We start from the raw sequence: 9,501 nt of genomic DNA, 5'->3' as shown, positions 1-9,501 counted from the left end.
TGATAGTAAAAATATTTACTATCACCAGTTTATGAATGGGGAGAAGCCCCAGATAGTGAGTGCCCCATTCATACATTTATAAATGAACAGGAAGTGATGTAAATCACAGCCTGTTCATTCATAACTGGGGACACATAGTATTATATGTCCCCAGTTATTTACAAACACGGAGTGATCAGACCATCACTCCGGTGTTTGCTCTGCACAGGAGGATCGATAAATATCAATGATATTTATCGATCCCCCGCTCGACCACGCACAGAGCATGCTGTCTTCCGAACACTCCCCCCCCGCCCCCCCCCCCCCCCCCGCCGGCGATTTTTCTTCGGATCCCCGCTGCCACAGACCCTACAAGCGGGGGACAGCAGCCTCTCATCCATGGAGTCTCTCATCAAAAAAGCGGTGTCACCGGGGATGTGTGTGGTCACCGGACACAGGTGACTCCAAACAATCTCCGGTGACACCATACAATCTCCAGTGACCTCGCACATCTCCGGTGACTCCAAACAATCTTCGATGAAGACGTACATCTCCGGTGACACCAAACAATTTCCGGTGACCCCGCAATCCCCGGTGACAACAAACAATTTCCAATGACCCCGCACATCTCCTGTGACCCCACACATCCCCGGTGACACCAAACAATCTTCAGTGACCCGCACATCTCCGGTGACACCAAATAAGCTCTGCTGACCCCGCACTTCTCCAGTGACACCAAACATTCTCCGGTGACCCTGCACATCTCCGGTGGCCCCTCACATCTCCGGTGACATCAAACAATTTCCGGTGACCCCGCACATCTCCTGTGACTCCAAACAATCATCGGTGACCCCGTACATCTCTGGTGACACCAAACAATCTCCGGTGACCCCGCACATCCCAGGTGACACCAAACAATTTCCAATGACACTGCACATCTCCTATGACCCCACACATCCCCGGTGACACCAAACAATCTTTGGTGACCCTGCACATCTCTGGTGACACCAAATAAGCTACGGTGACCCCGCACATCTCAGGTGACACCTCACATCCTCGGTGACCTTGCACATATCCGGTGACACCAAATAAACTACGGTGACCCTGCACTTCTCCGGTGACACGAAACAATCTCCGGTGACACCAATCTCGGGTGACCCTGCACATCTTTGGTGACCCCGCACATCCCCGGTGACTCCAAACAATTTTCAGTGACCCTGCACATCCCCGGTGACCCCACACATCTCCAGTGACCTCGCACATCCCCGGTGACCCCGAACATCTCCAGTGACCCAGCATATTAACAGGTGACTCCAAACAATCTCCGGTGACCCCACACATCTCAGATGACTCCAAAAATCTTCGGTGACCCCGTACATCTCTGGTGACACCAAACAATTTCCAATGACCCCGCACATCTCCTGTGACCCCACACATCCCCGGTGACACCAAACAATCTTTGGTGACCCTGCACATCTCTGGTGACACCAAATAAGCTACGGTGACCCCGCACATCTCAGGTGACACCTCACATCCTCGGTGACACCTCACATCCTCGGAAACAATCTCCGTTGACACCAATCTCAGGTGACCCTGCACATCTTTGGTGACCCTGCACATCCCTGGTGACACCAAACACTTTCCAATGACCCCGCACATCCCCTGCGACCCCACACATCCCCGGTGACACCAAAAATCTTCGGTGACCCCACACATCCCTGGTGACCCCGCACATCTCCGGTGACCCAGCATCTTAACAGGTGACTCCAAACAATCTCCGGTGACCCCGCACATCCCCTGTGACACCAAACAATATCCGGTGACTCCAAACAATATCCGGTGACCCCGCACATCCCCAGTGACCCAACACATCCCCGGCGACCCTACACTTCTTCGGTGACACCAAACAATCTCCAGTGACCCCGCACTTTTCCGGTGACATCAAACAATCTCCGGTGACCCCGCACATCTCAGGTGATCCCGCACATCCCCGGTGACACCAAAACATTTCCGGTGAACCCCCACATCCCAGGTGACATCAAACAATTTCCAGTGATCCTGCACATCCCTGGTGACCCCACACATCTCCGGTGACACCAACAAATCTCCGGTGATTGGTGTCACCGGAGAACTGCGGGGTCATCTGAGCTTATTTGGTGTCACCGGGGATGTGCAGGGTCACTGGAGATTATATGGTCTCACCAGAGATGTGCGGAGTCACTGGAGATTGTTTGGAGTCACCAGGGATGTGTGGGGTCACCGGGGATGTGCGGGGTCACTGGTAATTGTTTGTTGTCACTGGGGATGTGCGGGTCACTGGAGATTATATGGTGTCACCGGAGATGTGCGGAGTCACCGGAGATGTACGGGGTCACAGGAGATTGTTTGGTGTCATCGGGGATGTGTGGGGTCACCGGGGATGTGCGGGGTCACAGGAAATTGTTTGGTGTCACCGGGGGTGTGCAGGGTCACCGGAGATTGTATGGTGTCACCATAGATGTACAGGGCCACAGAAGATTGTTTGGAGTCACCAGAGATGTGTGGGGTCAGCGGGGATGTGCGGGTCACCGGAAATTTTTTGGTGTCACCGGGATGTGCGGGGTCACCGGAGATTGTATGGTGTCATCGGAGATGTGTGGGGTCATTGAAGATTGTATGGTGTCATCGGAGATGTGTGGGGTCATTGAAGATTGTTTGGTGTCACCGGAGATGTGCGGGGTCACCGGCGATTGTTTGGAGTCACCAGAGATGAGCGGGGTCACCGAAGCTTATTTGGTGTCACCTGAGATGTGCGGGGTCACCGGGGATGTGCAGGGTCACCGAATTTTTTTGTGTCACTGGCGATTTGCTTGGTCACCGGAGATTGTTTGGTGTCACCGTGGATGTGCGGGGTCACCGAAAATTGTTTGGTGTCATTAGGGATGTGCAGGGTCACCGGAGATTGTTTGGAGTCACCAGAGATGTGCATGGTCACCGGAGATGTGCAGGGTCACCAGAGCTTATTTGGTGTCACCGGAGATGTGCGGGGTCACCGCAGATTGTTTGGTTTCACCGGGGATGTGTGTGGTCACCGGAGATGTGCAGGGTCACTGGATATTGTTTGGTATCACCGGGGATGTGCGCAGTCACCGGAGATTCTCCCCGGCCGTGATATCCTCTTCACCCACTGACATCTCGAGCCGCACCAGAGGTACCCATCCCCAACCTCATTCAGGGTACCCACCACAATTGTAGCAATCCTTCTGGGGCTATCAGGAACTTCTGCGCACACTGAATAGGCACGGATACAGCAAAGTCCTGAGGACCACCACCTACATCCGCCGCCGATGACAGCACATCACCCATTACCTTGTAGTGAGTTACTACTTTTCACATCATATTGCTTCATTCAAATTCCTAACCTCTGTATGCCATATTGCTTCGTCAACCGGACCTTCACCATCGCCAACCGGACCTTCACCATCGCCAACCGGACGATCTGACATCAGCAACATCTTGACCCACTCATTAACTATCCAGATCGACCATCCACACGAGAAGTCCAACTTCTGCACCAACATGCCCGTCGATGACTGCACGCCACCACTTTCCTTGCGGTGAGTGGTTACTTACACGCATTTTTTATGCCCATTGTCACATATCTCACATGGCCCCCTCTCCTTGTTTTTGCTTTTGTTCTGTGTCTCTGGTTTTGCCCTCTAACCTGAGCCCCAGGGCTGCCCTCCCCAACACCCACCTCTCCCAATCCTGCCTCACCATCAACCGTTGTTCACCAAAGCGGTCCTAGACCCCAGTACACCAACTCCCCCCACCTTGCCAGATTCCCACCTGCCAGACAGGTACAACTCAGTTTCCCCTCCCACCTTTGTTCACCTTAACAAACTATGTGCACCCCGGTCCGTACACACGTGAAGCAGCACACTGAGTTGCCAATTTCCTGCACATACTCCCACAAATATCAAACCCCCTGAGAGCGCTGTAAAACAGGACTATGTTAGTACTTTTCCACTATGATTACTATGACTACGAGAGATCAGGGCCCCCTCCATCTGAATAGAGGCCAGAGCGCGGTGTGCCCGGTCCAGTTCCAGCTTATGATCTTCAATATCAGGGAGCAAGTCCTTAATTAGGGTGACAAGAGAGTGAAGGTCCACAACTGACTTAGGTACTACTCTAATGCAAAAATTATATGAACGAGATCTATTTTCCATACAATTTTTAATCTATTTTTGACAAAGCATCGTCCAACTGACATTGTAGATCTTGAATACAGGTAGAATTTTGATTAGTGCGGGCAATAATGTTATCCAGCTTGGATTCTAGGGTCTCAATACTCGTGCTCAAGTCCTTAATGTCAGCTCTAATGTTTGACGTGATCTGCTTAGCCATTTTGTCTAGGCCACGGTCAAGGAGCTCTGAAATGTTAGCACATACAGCAGGACAATCTAGAAAGTCCACAGAGTCCATGTCATGGTCCCTAGCCTGCAGCTCCGGGCTAGGAGGGGAGGATGCAGCATGTCCTTTAGCGTCTTCTCAATGAGAGAAGAGGTAGGTCCCGAGGTCTATGGTGCAGAGAGTCCATACTCACAGGGTTACATGGTTATAGAGCTTCAGAGGAATCCCCTGCGTCTGATGCATCAGCTTTAGGCTGCTCAGAGCCACGTGGGGAGGAAGCGGTCGCCATCTTGGACCGTGGTCCAGAGGCCTCGTCCCCACCAAGAGTTTGCTTCAGTTTCGTTTGGCAGTTCCACCGGTCATAGTACGCTTCTCCGATATGTCAGGGAGGACTGTAGAAAGAAGAGTCACTCAGGTAGTGAGTGCAGCTGGGGTAGGAGTTATGAAGCCGCCGAGGTGCAGTGCTCAGGACTTAGGCAGCCATCTTGCTGACCACGGCACATGCGCTTCGAAAATTATGTTTTTCCCCAACCTTTATAACATTTTTAAAATAATTTTTTTTTACTTTACTTGGCTTTGGGGAAATTTCAGAGGTCTAAACAGGTGTCTCCATTAGAACACCTTTCTCCTACTTGCTTCATCCAAAATCAGGATTTAGCCTCATTATGTTTGTTGGTAATCTCCCTAAGAGAAACAACAACCTTATTATTTTCTCCCCAAAAAAAAGTTTATTTTGGAAATGCACATATGTGAGGAGCAGTGGCTGCAGTCTCCTTGGATAGGCATCATGTTTAGAACCAGCTGAAACGCCCCTTCGGTCAGGAATGGAACGCGCAACACTCACAGCTTGCGTTTCAGCGGTGGGGCAGCGCCTGCGTAGTACTCTCCTGTGTACAACAAGGGGAACGTGTTGCGCGTTCCATCCCTGACCGAAGGGGCAGAGTTCGCAAAATATATATCGCGTGTCTATACCAGCATCAGCCAAGCCCTCTACTTACGGCCCGCGTTCGCTATACGCATGCGCAGGCCGTTGCGTGGCTACGATGGAACACAAGCCGGAAGTTCCACTGCGCTCCGTACAACTGACATGCGCACTAGAGATGGGCGGTGCTGGCGGCCGCAATAGCGTCCCATTGCCTTGGCAACCATCCGCTCCGGCCCACTAACGGCCCGGTTTTCTCCTCGCGCCTCGGTACAGCTGCAATGCTCAAGGTTGGTGGAGGTTTTTGAATCTGTTGTGGCGGGAATGGATCCAGTGATGTCATTATGTTTATGGGAGTGGTTTAATGTTTATTCTCACTGTTTGATGCATATATAAGGTTGATGAATCTGTTGTTGAAGTGTCATTCTGAGCCTGATGAAGGGGACCCCCTGCGGCCCCGAAAGCGCTTGTATTGGATGGCAATGTGCCATTAAAATGGATCATTGATTAACAAAAACCGGTGTGCTGGTGACATTATTCCTTTTTTTCTGGGATCTCAGAGAGCAGCGCCGTCGTGGTCGCTATCCGCTCCTGTTTGCGCTTGGCCACAGCTATCAGCCGGCCGCGCATGACCGCATTGTGAGCTTCCCATATGCAAGCTGCAGATACCTCGGGGGAGGTGTTGGTTGTGAAGTATGAAGCCAATGTCCGCGACAGGTCAGCAGTAATAAGCTGATCGTGCAGCAAAGAATCATTAAGCTTCCAATTACACATCCTATCACCCAGCGAGTCTAAAGACAAGGAGACCACTACTGGGGCATGGTCAGAGATTGTGACCGGGAGGATCTCCGCTGATTGCAGTTTGTCCAGGAGGGTGTGATCGATCAGGATCACATCGATCCTGGAGTAGGTAGAGTGTACCGAGGAGAAGTGGGTGTAGTCTCGGACTCCCGGGTGAAGGAGGCGCCATACGTCCACCAGCTGGGATCTGTGGAGGGCCTTTCGCAGGGAGGTGAGATGAGCAGATGGGTTCCTAGTCGTCATTGAGGATGAATCTAGGGAGGGATCTAAGCACAGGTTCAGGTCCCCCGCCAGGATAAGTCTACCTTTTCGGAAGTCCCCAGTTTTGCCCAAAACCTGCTTCAGAAAAGTCACTTGGTGGATATTAGGGGAATATACATTAGCCAGCGTAAATTCTATACCCTGAATGGCAACTTGGAGGAGAAACCTACCCTCCGGGTCGTTCATTCTGTCGCGGAGCTGTATGGCGAGTCCACGGCGGAACCAAATGGCGACTCCTTTGGCTCGTTTAGTGGGTGAAGCGCTGTAGTACCAGAGCGGATAATGCTGAGCTTTAATCAGCGTCGGGGAGATGTAGGAGAGATGCGTCTCCTGGAGGAAAACCACATCCGCCTCGCATCTGTTGAGTTCAGACAGTATCTGAAACCGTTTACGTGGAAGTTCAGGCCTCGCACGTTATATGAGATTATTTTCAGAGCCGCCTTTGGTGTGTGCCGTGGGAGGATTCACCTGAGAATATCGAGAAACTGAGCAAGGTCAAGAACCGGGGACCACAAACAAGGGATACATAGACAAAGGGAGGGGTGAGACATAAGGACATGTACCTGGACATGAGCAGAAGAATCTGCCTCTCTCTAAGTGCCGTAAATTCGGCAGGAAATGCCTTTGCGAGGGGCCAGGAGCCCCCGTGAAGGCATGGCCTATTGGGGGGTGGAGGACCACGTATGGCAGACCCGGGAGTTGGTTTCAGCATCCAGAGGGGTGCGTGAAGTCTCCCCCCATCCCTGAGTGCATAAAAAGGAGAGAAAAAATATAAACAAAATGCATTCTTAAAGTGGAGCTAAAACATGAAGTACTCAACAATATAGGGATACTCATAACATAGCGATCTCATTCAATTCAAACAGTTGATGCATAGGTGGTGGGCAACAGTGCCTTGGTGCCTCCGGCAGGTGGGAGAGGCGAGCACCCAGCTATGCGTTCTTATAGTAAAGCCCAAGCGAGGGATGTGCAACCGCAAAAGGATATCCCCCAGATATAGCAAGCTCACACACTTGAAACAGGTGAGGAATAGGTGGTGGACAACTTTGCCTTGGTGCCTCCGGCAGGTGGGAAAGGAGGGCACCTATCTAGGACTCGAAGCAGTTAGCATAAAAGGACCGATGCTCTCAAAGCAGAGGTAGAGAGGGTGCCAAATATGAATTACTTTTTAATGTAATCTTTATTTAATGTTAATCTTCGCTTCAATAACTCTCAGAAAAACATACATAATATAGTTACATAGTATTTGAGGTTGAATAAAGACACAGGTCCATCAATATAATGCAGAAAGGTTTAGACAGGTGGTGTTAATAGGAGATTTTGTAATCCAGAGGACTGATAGAATAGTTTGTCACCCAGATTGCCTCAACTGAATAGTTTGCCTGTCTCCCTGGTGCCAGGGTATAGCATGTGGTAGACAAATTACTGGGAAGGGCTGGGCATGACCCAGCTGTCTTGGTTCATGTTGGGACCAATGACCAATGACACTATACATGGAAGATGAAGGATACGTAATAATCATTTTAAAGAACTAGGTTGCAAACTGAAGGGAAGAACCTCCAAGGTAATATTTTCTGGAATATTGCCTGTGCCATGCGCAACACAGGAAAGACTTGGAGAGCTAAACGCATGGCCGAAGACCTGGTGTAAGAGGAAAGGCATTGGGTCTCTAGAGCAGGGGTGCCCACAAGGTCGATCGCGATCTACCAGTCGATCGCGTAGCGATAACTGGTAGATCACACTGTCCTCTCCTCCCGCTGCTCTCCCCAGCGGGGATCCGAGAAGAAGTGAAGGAACCGGCGGCGGGGGAGGGCGGAGGACGGAGCCGCTGTCACAGAACTAATGAAGAGCGGTGAGGAGAGAGAGAGAGAGACGCTCGGCCAGGATCTGACAGCCGGCGCCTCTATCTCCCCTCAAAGCAAATCCCTGAATGCAGGTGTTTTTTCGTTGGTAGATCTCAATGAGCTCGCCATTTGAAAAGTAGATCTCCAGACGAAAAATAGTGGGCGCCCCTGCTCTAGAGCACTGGGCTGTTCATTGGGGTACAACCTATACGCTAAAGATGGTTTGAACCTAAATGGAAGAGGGTCTGCTGTGCTATGGGAGAAGTTTATGGGAAGGTTGTAGAAGTATTTAAACTGGGATTGAGAGGGGAGGGAGAATTAGAATATAATGGGGCAGATAAGTCAGACAGGAATCAGACTATAATGGAGGGTAGATAAGGGAAGGTGAGGTTAGGAAAATAGAAGTGGATAAGGAGAATTCCATGTTTCAAACAAATGTTGACGATTATTACAGTACTATTTGCACTACAAAAGATACAGTTATTACAGTGAAAAATGTATTCAAGTGTTTGTTCACCAATACCAGAAGTCTGCCAAGCAAGTCTGCTTTGGTGCATGATGAAAACTATGATATACTTGGTATTGCTGAATCTTGACTTTGCTCTTCACATGATTGCGCCGTTAATATTCCTGGCTATGCTGGGTAAAATGAAAACGTGGCGACTTGGGATGCACCAATACTTTTCGAGTAACAGTGCCGATACTTGGCATTTTCATGAGAACTACCAGGGTTGCAGCTGGGACCTGGCTCTGGTGCTCCACCACTGTCCTGAAATCATTAGTCTGCATTGTTTAAGAAAAACTGTCACATGACAATAAACAAAAATGTATCAGTACTCGTACTTGTAAGTACTTGGGCAAGTATCAGTACTTGTAAAAATGTTATTGGTGCATCCCTTTAGTTATATTTATAAAAACAAAATCATACATTAAAACAGAGATGTACAAATCCCAGGAGCTCCGTGTGCTCCTTACAAATGACAGCTGCCTCATAACTTTTGAATTTTTCCTCTAGTCTAGTCTTGGAGCTCGAAAAGTATCTGTACTTGTACCAATTGGTGCATCCCTAGTGGCGATCTTTCTCTCTATGTGAGAAGTGATCTAAAAGTAATTGTGAAAGAGGACTTTGTTGATGGTGAGGGTGATGGTACTGAGGCACTATGGGTGGAGTTGATTATTGGTATGCATAATACAAAGGTAATTGTTGGAGTTTGTTACAGGCCCTCCAGTGTTGATGAAGAGGTAGAGACGTTGCTCCTTAAACAGATAGAAAGGGCTGCAAGGGCAGGGACAGTCGTA

Source organism: Nanorana parkeri, unplaced genomic scaffold (assembly GCF_000935625.1).
Source record: "Nanorana parkeri isolate BGI_ZX_2015 unplaced genomic scaffold, ASM93562v1 scaffold2580, whole genome shotgun sequence".
Classification (NCBI taxonomy): domain Eukaryota; kingdom Metazoa; phylum Chordata; class Amphibia; order Anura; family Dicroglossidae; genus Nanorana; species Nanorana parkeri.
The sequence above is the reverse complement of the archived record's forward strand: the minus strand, read 5'-3'. Positions refer to the sequence as shown.